This window comes from Scyliorhinus torazame, chromosome 3, assembly GCF_047496885.1.
Source record: "Scyliorhinus torazame isolate Kashiwa2021f chromosome 3, sScyTor2.1, whole genome shotgun sequence".
Lineage (NCBI taxonomy): Eukaryota > Metazoa > Chordata > Chondrichthyes > Carcharhiniformes > Scyliorhinidae > Scyliorhinus > Scyliorhinus torazame.
This window is the reverse complement of record NC_092709.1, coordinates 251130957-251144690: the sequence shown is the minus strand read 5'-3', so window position 1 is coordinate 251144690 and position 13734 is coordinate 251130957. Positions and strand designations below refer to the sequence as shown.

At 47.5% G+C, this 13734-nt stretch overlaps 1 protein-coding gene across 10 annotated transcripts in view; it reads left to right on the top strand.

Annotated features, from left to right (window-relative positions):
* The window catches only part of LOC140409050 (protein unc-13 homolog B-like), a 933512-nt gene that overhangs the window by 90810 nt on the left and 828968 nt on the right, over positions 1–13734 (top strand). The gene's annotated exons all lie outside the window — the stretch shown is intronic.

The window sequence follows — 13734 nt, the reverse complement described above, 5'->3', positions numbered from 1 at the left end:
ATGCGGGTCCTATAGACCTATTTCCCTCCTAAATGTAGTGCATAAATTGAGCCAAGATCCTGGCCAAGGTAATGGCAATGAGAATAGAGGAATGTGTCCCGGGGGTGGTCCACGAGGACCAAACTGGGTTTGTGAAGGGGAGACAGCTGAACACGAATATACGGAGGCTGTTAGGGGTAATGATGATGCCCCCACCAGAGGGGGAAACGGAGGTAGTAGTGGCGATGGATGCCGAGAAAGCATTTGATAGAGTGGAGTGGGATTATTTGTGGGAGGTGTTGAGGAGATTTGGTTTTGGAGAGGGGTATGTTAGATGGGTGCAGCTGTTGTATAGGGCCCCGATGGCGAGCGTGGTCACGAATGGACGGGGATCTGCATATTTTCGGCTCCAGAGAGGGACAAGGCAGGGATGCCCTCTGTCCCCATTATTGTTTGCACTGGCGATTGAGCCCCTGGCGATAGCGTTGAGGGATTCCAAGAAGTGGAGGGGAGTACTTAGAGGAGGAGAAGAACACCGGGTAGCTTTGTATGCGGACGATTTGTTACTATATGTGGCAGACCCGGCGGAGGGGATGCCAGAAATAATGCGAATACTTGGGGAGTTTGGGGATTCTTCAGGGTATAAATTGAACATGGGGAAAAGTGAGTTGTTTGTGGTGCATCCAGGGGAGCAGAGTAGAGAAATAGAGGACCTACCGTTGAGGAAGGCAACAAGGGACTTTCGTTACCTGGGGATCCAGATAGCCAAGAATTGGGGCACATTACATAGGTTAAATTTAACGTGGTTGGTGGAACAAATGGAGGAGGATTTCAAGAGATGGGATATGGTATCCCTGTCACTGGCAGGGAGGGTGCAGGCGGTTAAGATGGTGGTCCTCCCGAGATTCCTCTTTGTGTTTCAGTGCCTCCCGGTGGTGATCACGAAGGCTTTTTTTAAAAGGATTGAAAAGAGCATCATGGGTTTTGTGTGGGCCAGGAAGACCCCGAGAGTGAGGAAGGGATTCTTACAGCGTAGCAGGGATAGGGGGGGGGCTGGCACTACCGAGCCTAAGTGAGTATTATTGGGCTGCTAATATTTCAATGGTGAGTAAGTGGATGGGAGAGGAGGAGGGAGCGGCGTGGAAGAGATTAGAGAGGGCGTCCTGTGGGGGGACTAGCCTACAGGCTATGGTGACAGCCCCATTGCCATTCTCACCGAGGAACTACACCACCAGCCCGGTGGTGGTGGCTGCACTGAAGATTTGGGGACAGTGGAGACGGCATAGGGGAAAGACTGGAGCCTTGGGGGGGGTCCCCGATAAGAAACAACCATAGGTTTGCCCCGGGGGGAATGGATGGGGGATATGGAATGTGGCAAAGAGCAGGAATAACGCAACTGAAAGATCTGTTTGTGGATGGGAAGTTCGCGAGTCTGGGAGCGCTGACCGAGAAATATGGGTTGCCCCAAGGGAATGCATTCAGGTATATGCAACTGAGGGCTTTTGCGAGGCAACAGGTGAGGGAATTCCCGCAGCTCCCGACACAAGAGGTGCAGGACAGAGTGATCTCAAAGACATGGGTGGGGGATGGTAAGGTGTCAGATATATATAGGGAAATGAGGGACGAAGGGGAGACTATGGTAGATGAACTAAAAGGGAAATGGGAAGAAGAGCTGGGGGAGGAGATCGAGGAGGGGCTGTGGGCAGATGCCCTAAGCAGGGTAAACTCGTCGTCCTCGTGTGCCAGGCTAAGCCTGATTCAGTTTAAGGTATTACACAGGGCGCATATGACTGGAGCACGGCTCAGTAAATTTTTTGGGGTGGAGGATAGGTGTGCGAGGTGCTCGAGAAGCCCAGCGAATCATACCCATATGTTTTGGTCATGCCCGGCACTACAGGGGTTTTGGATGGGGGTGACAAAGGTGCTTTCAAAAGTAGTGGGGGTCCGGGTCGAACCAAGCTGGGGGTTGGCTATATTTGGGGTTGCACAAGAGCCGGGAGTGCAGGAGGCGAGAGAGGCCGATGTTTTGGCCTTTGCGTCCCAAGTAGCCCGGCGCAGGATATTGCTAATGTGGAAAGAAGCCAAGCCCCCAGGGGTGGAGACCTGGATAAATGACATGGCAGGGTTCATAAAGCTAGAGCGGATTAAGTTCGTTCTAAGGGGGTCGGCTCAAGGGTTCACCAGGCGGTGGCAACCGTTCGTTGAATACCTCGCAGAAAGATAGATGGAATCGAAAAAAGAAGGCAGCAGCCCAGGATCGGGAAGGGGGGGGGGGGGCGGGGTAGGAGGAACCAGAAGGACTCTCAGGATTGTTAATATATACTGTATAATATGTATAGGTCGGTGCTACAGATAATTATATATTGGACTGTTAAATTATATTTTTGGAGAGTGTTACTTGTGATAAGGCAGTTGCCAATTAGGGTTAGTTTTCATTTTTGTTATTTATTATTTATTCATTTTCTGTTTATAAAATAGGTCATTGTTATTTGTGTTGCTATAATATTGTGTAAAGGATGCACAGTGTACTGTGTTGGTTGACCAAAAATTTTCAATAAAATATTTTTTAAAAAGTGGATTTTGACCCGAGATGGATGTTGTTTGAGTGGAGATAAAGATAGCAGTTAGGATTGCTTCACTGTATTGTTAAGCATATTGTTTATTGGGTAGTTGTAAGCTATTTTCTTTGTGATGCTAAAATTAGTAATACTGTGTCTGAATTAATTTATTTTTAATATACCATATTCATATTTGTTCGTGAAATCACTCCTGGAGCAAAGTATCCTTTTCTCTCAGTCTTCCAAATTAAATAAAATATTGGGATTTCTGTCCGGTATCCCAGAAACTGTTGGGAGTCTGGTCCTGGACCATAATACTTGCTTTTGTAGCTTAAATTTAAATAGATAGCGTGGCATATTTTTAAATTCTATGCAATCAGGTACTGTTTTGCACTTGACTGTAAATTATGTCCATCACTATTGTGACCATATTTCTTTGACCAGGTGATTATTTGAACAGATAATGAGTCAAAGCACTCATTGTGTTTTGTGGGAGTTGGATTGGAATGGCTGTCAAGTGGTCCTGAATGGGGACATACTATTTCTTTCCACTCAGGTGACAGTATTTAGTTTATGGACAGAAGTGATTTGACTCGCTTGATGGTCGAAGATTTCTGAGGCTACTAGTGAAGGAAATGTGTGGATTGATGGAAAAAGGATTGCTGGCCCCATCGTTGGCAGCTAGGTGCAGGTGGTTAAGATGAGCAGCTTGCCCCGGTTTCTATTTTTATTTCCATGCCCACCGGTCTTTCACCGAAATTGATTTTATGGGGGTGGATAGGTTGGCTTGTACTTTGTGTGGGCGGTAAGGTGGCAAGGATTAGGAGGACGGTGGTTCAGAGAGGGCAATAGTCGGGGGGGCTCTCGCCCTTCTGAACCTGTTACATTATTATTGGGCAGCAAACGCTGAGTAGGTGTGGGGTTGGAGCAGGCAGATGGAGGTTTGTGGGTGAGGTTGGAGGCAGGCTCTTGTAAGGGGTCAGGGTTGTGGGCGCTGGCATCGGCGCCGCTCCCTTTTGCCCCAGGGAAATACTCTGGGAAGCCGGTGGCAGTGGTCACGCTGAAAATATAGAGACCATTTCGACAGCACTTCAGGGTGGAGGTGGGGTCGAAGTTGAAGCCGATTCGAGGGAACCGTGGGTTTGAGCCAGAGAGGACAGATGCAAGGTTTCGGGCTTGGGAGGAGCAAAGGGTGATGGAAAAGAAGGACTTATTTTTAGAAGGGCGGTTTGCAAGTTTGGAGAAGTTTGGGATCCAACGAGAGGCAGTTTTCAGGTACATGCTGGTACAGAATTTCGCAAAAAAGGTTCCCCCGACTTTTCCGGTGACACCACCCTCCTCATTGCTCATTGGAGGTGGTGTTGTCGGTGATGGGGTTAGAGTAGGGGTGGGGTGTCATCCCGGCGATCATGGCAGGAGTTTGGAGGATATAGCATCTCTGGAGGGGGCTAAGGCCAAGTGGGAGGAGGAGCTGGGGATGGCGCTGGAGGAGGGGTTGTGGTGTGATGTCCTCCACCTCTGTGAGGCTGGGGTTGATAAAGCCAAAGGTGGTACACAGAGCGCACCTGACTAAGTCCAAGATGAGGCAGTTGTTTGAGTGTTTGGAAGATATTTGTGGGCGGTGTAGGAGGGGCCCAGCCAGTCACGTATGTATGTTCTGGTCCTGCCTGAATTTCGAGAAATTTTGGAGGTAATTCTTGAGCAAATTGTCGGCAATTTTGCATGTGGATTTAGAGCCCAGTCCCCTGGGGGCCATATTCGAGGTGACAGACTTGCTGGAGATGCAGACTGGAGCGGGAGCAGATGTTTAGGCCTTTGCCTCGATCGCTCGCGAGCATTCCTTTTGGGGTGGAGGTCATTTTCTCCACCCTGTGCCTCAGTATGGCTGGAGGATCTAATGGAGTTCTTACACTTGGAAAAGGTGAAATTTGCCCTGAGGGGATGAGTGAGGGGTTCCATAAAAGATGGGGTTTGTTTATACTACATTTTGTGGCGCTGGTTATAGTCAACTGCTGGGGGGAGGGGGAGGGGTGCAAGGTGGGGAGGCTGGGCAGGGTGTTGCGGGGGTGGGGGGGGGGGGGGTGGGGTTGAGGTTTATATTGGTTTTACTTTGTAATGTTATGTGTTTTAAATGTTAAAGATTTGAATACAAATATTGCTGGGATGAGGAGGAGTGATGCTATGAGTTAGTGTAAAGCACAAAAGCAAGGCTTTGAGAGATAGCTGAAAGGATTAGGTTTTTGATTGGAGAAAATACAAAGATCAGCAGGCAGAAAAAGTGAATAGCCTCCAGATGCAGTTAAGGGTCGGGGAGCAGCAACAGGCTGATTGCCTCAATGGAGAGATTGGGAAGATAATTGAATTGTTGCTTGATAAGTGTGGGCCTGCATGAGCTGCTGAATTATCTTTGCTTGTTTTGCAATGCTGGGAAGTGCGTGTGTGTACACTTTTTGGGACATCCGATCAGGTGTTGTATTATACAAAACATGTAACAAGCTCCCAAAAATAGTGGTAATGAGCAGATAATCTATTTCTGTAACCAGATTACAGGGAGAACACCTTACTCGGACTGTTTGATGTGCTCTAGAAAGAGCAGACGGCACTTTAGGATTAATGTCTCATCCCAAAGGCGACACCTCCATCAGTGCGGCACTGCATTGGAGTCTCACTCGCTTTTGTGCTTCCTGGATTAGGACCTGAACCCACATTCTTCTGATGCAGCCAAGTGCTACCGCTGAGCCATATCTGGCACTTCATTTTGAAGGGCAAAGTCAATGGAGATTTGTTGTACAGTTTGCTAATCTACTTGTGACCCTAAAATATACTCACCATTTTTACAAAACTCGGTATACGTTTTCGGATGTCATGAGGTGGAAAGATATATAATTTGGTTAGTTAACTATCTTCTGGCGTGGGCAGCACGGTGGTGCAGTGGGTTAGCCCTGCTGCTTCACGGTGCTGACGTCCCGGGTTCGACCCTGGCTCTGGGTCACTGTCCATGTGGAGTTTGCACATTCGACACGTGTTTGCGTGGGTTTCGCCCCCACAACCCAAAGAAGTGCAGTGCAGGTGGATTGGCCACGCTAAATTGCTCCTTAATTGGAAAAAATGAATTGGGTACTCTAAATTTAAAAAAAATATCTTCTGGCATTTGGACCGGAGGACTCAGGAAAGGTATTGGCCCTGGTATGGGTGGTATTTGATGAAGCTGACTTAATTGTATCTGATGGACTGGGAAAGCTGTTTTATATATTGCTTCCTTTTAACAATTTTGACCACAGGCCGTTTCCTACAAGTCTGTCTCACTCCGAGTCAGATCAGAGCACTGTAAACCATTCCCTGCCATTTGTATTCTTCAGATAAAATTCATACTATGCCAATTCAAACAGATGGTAAACCTGTCTGTTTTCTGTGTATTGAAATTCTAATTTGTTCGAACTTCAAACTGGATGCTGATCTCTCACCATTGTTGTGTGAAGTAGGCTGTTCTAACCATGGAGGGAATCGCAGCTGATGCCTGATTCTGTTGTACATAACATTCTCATACACATTTGTTGACCTGTGTCCGGAAACATGTCCCACACGCTTGTCAGTGGTATCAAGTGACAATCCTGAGACACAAATTTTAGTTCAACAATTACAATGCTTTATTGCATTAAGAGCAACTTGCTAACAAAATGCCATAATTACGTAAACTAAAACTGTTCCCATTCTGGTTGATCAGGCCTGGTGCAGGAGTATTCCTTCATGAAGTTTCAACTTCTGGTCTCTGTCGTCCTGCGTTGTCTGGCCGTAAGCCGCTGTTTATCCTCCTTTCTTCTCAGCCACTTGAAGTGGACTTATCAGTTGTTGTATTGTTATTCTATTAATTTCCTGGACCCTTCCTGCTGAGTGGCCTGTAGTTAGTGCCTCTTATCTCTTGTCATATTTCACACATTTCTGGGGACATCTTCGGGGCTGGTTTAGCACACTGGGCTATATCGCTGGCTTTTAAAGCAGACCAAGGCAGGCCAGCAGCACTGTTCGATTCCCGTACCAGCCTCCCCGAACAGGCGCCGGAATGTGGCGACTAGGGGCTTTTCACAGTAACTTCATTGAAGCCTACTCGTGACTAAGTGATTTTCATATCAATTGGGTTAAGCTCCTTTACAGAGCCCCGATGGCGAGTGTAGTGACGAACCGGCGGAGGTCGGAGTACTTTCAACTGTACCGGGGGACGAGGCAGGGGTGCCCCCTGTCCCCCCTGTTGTTCGCATTGGCGATCGAACCATTGGCCAGGTCATTGAGGGAGTCTAATAAATGGAGGGGGGTGGTCCGAGGGGGAGAAGAGCATCGGGTGTCGCTATATGCGGATGACCTGTTGCTGTACGTGGCGGATCCAATGGAGGGGATGGTGGAGGTTAAGCAGACTCTAAGGGAGTTTGGGGAGTTCTCGGGCTATAAGCTCAATGTAGGGAAGAGTGAGCTCTTTGTATTACAGGCGGGGGACCAAGAAAGAGGGATAGGGGACCTACCGCTGAAGAGGGCGGAGGGGAGCTTTCGGTATCTGGGGATCCAGATAGGCAGGAGTTGGGGGACCCTACATAAACTGAATCTGACGAGGTTGGTGGAGTAAATGGAGGAGGATTTCAAAAGATGGGACATGTTACCGCTCTCGCTGGCAGGTAGAGTGCAGTTGGTCAAAATGGTGGTCCTTCCGAGGTTTTTGTTTGTGTTTCAGTGCCTTCCCATCGTGATCACTAAGGCCTTTTTTAAGAGAGTAGGCAGGAGTATTATGGGGTTTGTGTGGGCGAATAAGACCCCGAGAGTATGGAGAGGATTCCTGAAACACAGTAGGGACCGAGGAGGGTTGGCGCTGCCAAACCTGGGGAGCTACTACTGGGCAGCAGATGTGGCGATGATCAGCAAGTGGGTTATGGAGGGAGAGGGGGCGGCATGGAAGAGGATGGAGATGGCGTCCTGTAAAGGAACGAGCCTGGGGGCGTTGGTGACGGCACCGCTGCCGCTCTCGCCGACAAAGTATACCACAAGCCCGGTGGTGGCGGCAAAGGTAAGGATCTGGGGCCAGTGGAGACGGCACCGGGGTGCAATGGGTGCATCGGTGTGGTCCCCGATCAGGGGTAACCGCCGGTTTGTCCCGGGGAAGATGGACGGGGGGGTTCCAGAGCTGGCATCGGGCGGGGATTGGAAGAATGGGGGGCCTGTTCATCGACGGGACTTTTGCGAGCCTAGGGGCACTGGAGGAGACGTTCGAGTTACCCCCGGGAAATGCCTTTAGATATATGCAGGTGAGGGCTTTTGTGAGGCGACAGGTGAAGGAATTCCCGTTGCTCCCGGCACAAGAAGTTCAAGATAGGGTGATCTCGGGTGTATGGGTCGGGGAGGGCAAGGTGTCGGAAATACACCAGGAGTTGGTAGAAGAGTTGAAGGGTAAATGGGAGGAGGAGCTGGGGGAGGAGATCGAGGAAGGTCTGTGGGCTGATGCCCTAGGTAGGCTTAATTCATCCTCCTCGTGTGCCAGGCTCAGCCTGATACAATTTAAGGTGGTCCACAGAGTGCACTTGACGGGGACGAGGTTGAGTAGGTTCTTTGGGGTAGAGGACAGATGTGGGAGGTGCTCAGGAAGTCCGGCAAACCATGTCCATATGTTTTGGTCATGCCCGGCACTGGAGGGGTTCTGGAGAGGAGTGGCGGGAGCAATATCTCAGGTGGTGAAAGTCCGGGTCAAGCCAAGCTGGGGGCTAGCAATATTCGGAGTAGTGGACGAACCGGGAGTGCAGGAAGCGAACGAGGTCGGCATTCTGGCCTTTTCGTCCCTAGTAGCCCGGCGAAGGATCTTGCTAATGTGGAAGGAGGCAAAGCCCTCCAGCCTGGAGGCCTGGATAAATGATATGGCGGTGTTCATAAAGTTGGAGAGGATTAAGTTCGCCTTGAGAGGGTCTGCGCAGGGGTTCTACAGGCAGTGGCAACCATTCCTAGACTATCTCGCGGAGTGTTAGAGGAAGGTCGGTCAGCAGCAGCAGCAACCTTGCGGCCGGGGGGGGGGAGGTGGAGGGGACGTCCTGGGAGTGGGGGGGGAGAGGGGGGACTGCCTAGGAGGGTGGATGAGCAAGAGATAACATGAAGTGTTGGGGAAACTGGCACGTACGGGTGAGGGCCAGTGTACAAAGCTGTGTAAATATATCATTTTGCCATGTATATATATCTTGCTCTGCGCGATTTCTTGTTACGAGGGGTTATTGTTTGTAAGGGAGAAAAATTGTGTTAAAAAACTTTAATAAATAGATATTTTTTAAAATAAGTGATTTTCACTTCATTTCATTCACATCTCTGGCTCCAAATGTAATAAGTTCAGTTGTGGTGCTGTTACAGTGATATACTCCAGCAAATACCACATCTTGCAGTTTGTTTCCAGTGAGCTCATTATCCTTCAGGAATGCAATCAGCAATCTCTAGTACTGAGATTAATTCATTACTCATCACCTGTCACCCCCCCCCTTCCTCCCCCCAACGCCCCAAAGCGCTCTCCAGCTCATGCAGGCTGAGAGGTCTGTTGAACCCCCACAACTGCCGTGGGTGAGATCACTTCATTCAACATGGGTTAGATATCAAACGTGAGACCTTTTATTTTGTATGAATAATTGATTTCCGATGCAATCTCTTTTTATTCACTAGACTAATAGGATAGCTAGTGCATATCACTCTGCCAAGTTCTTTGCCAGCTTCTGATTAAAACCAGCATATATAGATGAATTATGAATTTCTTCAAGAAAGTTATAAAATTACATGGATGTTATTTTTGTCACCTTGCATTATGTCATATGAATTTTTAGCCCCTTGGACTTGTTAAACTCATTCTTGTTATGATGAACTTGAAATCTAGCAACTTTCGGTGGTTTTCACTCTCCTTGTGCTGCAATTGCAACAATTAAATACATTGCAAGCAGGTCATTTTTTTTTTTTTGTTTTGTGTGAAGCAGATTTTTAATGGTGTTCCACTCTCCAATGTAAATATGTGGGGCGCGATTCTCCAAAATGGAGACTAAGTGTTCGTGCCGTCGTGAACACCATCGCGTTTCATGACGGCGCGAAACGATTCTGGCCACGGCGCTGGAGTGGTTCACGCCGCTCCAGCCTCCCTTCCCACCGCCAAATGGGGGCCGCACCAACCTGCGCATGGGCAATTGAGCCGTGCCAACCCGCACATGCGCGGGGGACTTCTTCAGGGCACCGGCCCCGATGCAACATGGCGTGGGGGTTCAGGGGCCGGCCGCGCAACAAAGGCCCCGGGGGGAGGGGAGAGGCCGGCCCGTCGATCGGTGGGCCCCGATCGCAGGCCAGACCCCCATCGGAGGCCCCTTCCCCCGGTGAAGGAGCGCTTTTCCCCGCCCCACAGCCCCCCCCCCCCCCCCCCCCCCCCCGACCCTATGCGCAGAGTTCCTGCCGGCTGCGAACAGGGGTAAATGGCGCCGGCAGAATCTGCCGTTTCCGCTTGGCCCATCTGGGCCGGAGAATCGGCGGCCCGGCCACGGACAGAGGCCCGCGACCAGCGCTGCGCCAAACGCGCCGGCGCAAATGGCGCTGATTCTCCGCACCTCGGAGAATCGCGCGTCCGGGCGGTGTGGCGCGGTTGCGGCGATTCTCCGGCCCCACGTGGGGCTGGGAGAATCGTGCCCATGGTACCAAATGTTGGAAAGCTATTGGTTTGCATGCATTTTATCATGGGTTTGTGCTTGTCTTGCCATTTCTGAAGACCATATTTCTCTGCAAAAGAAAATTGTTCAATTAAATTTTGACGAGACAATTGGTTGCAGAAGATCCAAGATCAACTTTACAATTCTAAGTTGATAATTAAATATGCATAAATATTCTGAACCTTAGTCTACCTAATGAGGTTTTTGTTTGTGTGTAATGTGCAATTAAATTATAACGCCATTGTTAATGTTCTCCCACGGCATCCACAAAGTAATTGCATTATGAAGTAGTTCATTGTTTGCTAAGCGCGTGGAACATTATTCTCCTGAAAATAGGAACTTGAAGCCATTCCAACCTGTTGTGCCATTGAGATCAATTATGGCTGATCTATACTGTTTTGTATTGTGGCACAGTTCTGGCATTGTGAAGAGACTTCAGACTTTGTTAGGAACAGGAAGGTATTTATTAGTTAAGAGTAACTTGGTACCAAATGTTTTGCAGCACTCGGCTGGGTTAAGCATAGCTCCACGTCTTTACTTGCTTACTACCTAGTTACGAGATGTATTCTGCCCAAGAGAGAACTCCATCTCTGGGGTGATGACTTGCTCTCTGTTCCCATTGGTCCCTCTAGTCAGGTGACCCTCTGCTGTACTGTCTTAAAGAGACAGTCACCATGATCACAACATATACCTCCACTTCATGTCCCTTAACCTTGCCAAACAAGAATCTATAGGAGTGTATAAACTTGGGTTCCTCGTACACTTTAGAAATAAAAAAATGGGCTAACTTCCAAATGATGAATAGATGAGCAGAATCCTATTGAAATTTCTTTTGTACAGTTCATTGACTTGGGAAATTTGAGTGGCAGTGCTTTGTATACCATACTTTCTTTAAAATTAGTTTTTATCTTCATTTATATTTTCCAGTCATACGGGCAATCCTTGCCCAAACGCATGGGATTACAGGTAGTGTCTTGAGGTGGATAGAAAGTTGGTTAGCAGACAGGAAGCAAAAAGTTGGAATAAATGGGTCTTTTTCTGATTGGCAGGAAGTGACTAGTGGGGTTTCGCAGGGATCTATGCTGGGACCCCAACTGTTCACATTACATATTAATGATTTGGACAAGGGAACTACATGTATTATCTCCAAATTAGTGGGTGGAAGGGTGAGCTGTGAGGAGGCTGCACAGATGCTTCAGGAGGATTTGGACAGGCTGAGCGAGTGGGCATATGCATGGCTGAAGCAGTATAATGTGGATAAATGTGAGGTTATCCACTTTTGCAGCAGAAATAGGAAGGCAGATTATTATTTGAATGGGTGTAAATTGAGAGAGGTGGGCACTTAGCAAGACCTTTGTTTCCTCGTGCACTAGTGGCTGAAAGTAAGTGCAAAGGTACAGCAGGCAGTAAAGAAGGCAAATGGTATGTTGGCCTTCCTAGAGAGAGGATTTGAGTATCGGAATAGGGATGTTTTACTGCAATTGTAAAGGGCATTGGTGAAGCCACACCTGGAGTATTGTGTGCAGATTTGGTGTCCTTATCTGAGGAAGTATGTTCTTGGGATGGAGGGAATGCAGCGAAGGTTTACCAGGCTGATTTTTGGGATGGCGGGACTGCCATTTGAGGAGAGACTAAATTGGTTAGGATTATGTTAATTGGAGTTTACAAGAGTGAGAGGGAATCTCATAGAAACTTACAAAATTCTAACAGGATTAGACAGGGTAGATTCAGAAAGAGTATTCCCGATGGTTGGATGCCCAGAACTTGGGGTCATAGTTTGAGGATAAGGGGTAAACCTTTTAGGACTGAGGTGAGGAGAAATTTCTTGACCCAGAGAGTGGTGAATCTGAGGAATTCGCTACCACAGCAAGTAGTTCAGGCCAAAATGTATAATTTCAAGAAGGAATTTGATCTAGCTCTTGGGGCTAAAGAGAGCAAGGGATATGAGGTGGGGCAGGATAAAACTTGATGATCAGCCTTGATAATGAATGGTGGAGTGTGCTTCAAGGGCCGAATGGCCCCCTCCTGCTTCTATTTTTTATACATGTTTCCACCCACCATTTGTTAATTTTATGTTTTACATTTTGTTGTACTGCTGCCTTCATAAACCTATATGTCTGCAGCCTTTTGCCTTGACTTGCGGTGATGCTTCCAATGAGCTCCTGTATTTCTCTTTTCAAACCAGTCTCTGTCTCCTTGTGGCTAAAAGGTTGTGTAATTTCAAGAAAGAATTCAGTATAGCTCTTGGGGCTGAAGGGATCTTGGGATATGGGGGGAACGCGGGATCAGGGTATTGAACTTGATGATCAGCCATGACCATAATGAATGGCGGACCAGGCTTGAAGGGTCGGATGGCCTCCTCATGCTTCTGTTTTCTATGTCTCAGCAGCCTTGGTGATCATGCACTCGGGACCTTTCCACTTCGGAGTTCGGAACTCTACAAGATTGATCTGAAGTAACTAGTTAATTTTATTCAGGGACAAAAAACCGCATCGTTCTAGATTTAAATCTGCTAGTTCCATGATCAGAAACCTGGCATCTGAGAAACTGAGGATACAAAGTGTTGGAAACATATGTCAGTGCATTTCATTTCCGACTTCTTGACGACCTGGTTTGTCGTCTTTATCTCCACCGAAAAGTAAATATATTTATGAAGGTTGCCATCTAGGAAAGACTTTGACAAAAGCAATATAAAAATGTTTTCCTGGACAAAAGCTGCCTGCTTTTCAGGACTGCTCTGTACTGTATTTGTATTTCCCTCGACAGATTAATGAATGGTAATTGTGTCGGATGGAAAGGGGTTTCAATAGAAAATTCATTAGTCATGTTTGGTGATATTTAGAAAAATACCTAGCACTGTGGTGTGGGCAGAGGCTCAATCTCGGTAGCTCGGAGTCTGATGCATTTTAATATCAGGAAAGGTATCAAAAGGAGAGGGAGTCAGGTAGATTTTGTGCTTTCACCGTAATAAATGGTCTAATGTAATGGGTGAGCATATATTTTTTCTTTCTTTGTAAAGTGCTACGCAAACAAAAGTTAGACCTATTTGCATGAAATAGTATGGTCTCTCACCATACTCCTGTGCATTTTGCCGTAATAGAATAAAATAAAATGTTTTGCCAGAATTTCTGTGTGAAGCTCCTAGATACAAGTACAGAACTGTAATAACAAGTTCAATTAATATGTTAAAAGCACAATGTAAAAATGACCCGAGGTGCTCGCAGGAGCATAACTTGACCAGAATTAATACATCGACATTAGGACAGGTGACAGGTTAAAGAAGTGGATTATATGGTGGAGTGGTTAACAAGGTAAAGAATTTCAGAGCTTAGAGCCTAGGTGGCCAAAGGCACTGGCGTGTTTTAAAAAAAAAAATAAAATAAAATCTGGGATTGACAAGAGACCAGATTGGAGGATGCATCGTCCTCGAAGGGTTGTAGAGTAGTTTAGAAAAATGAGCTGACGTCTGCGAAGGCTTTGAGCATGAAATTGGGAACTTTAAA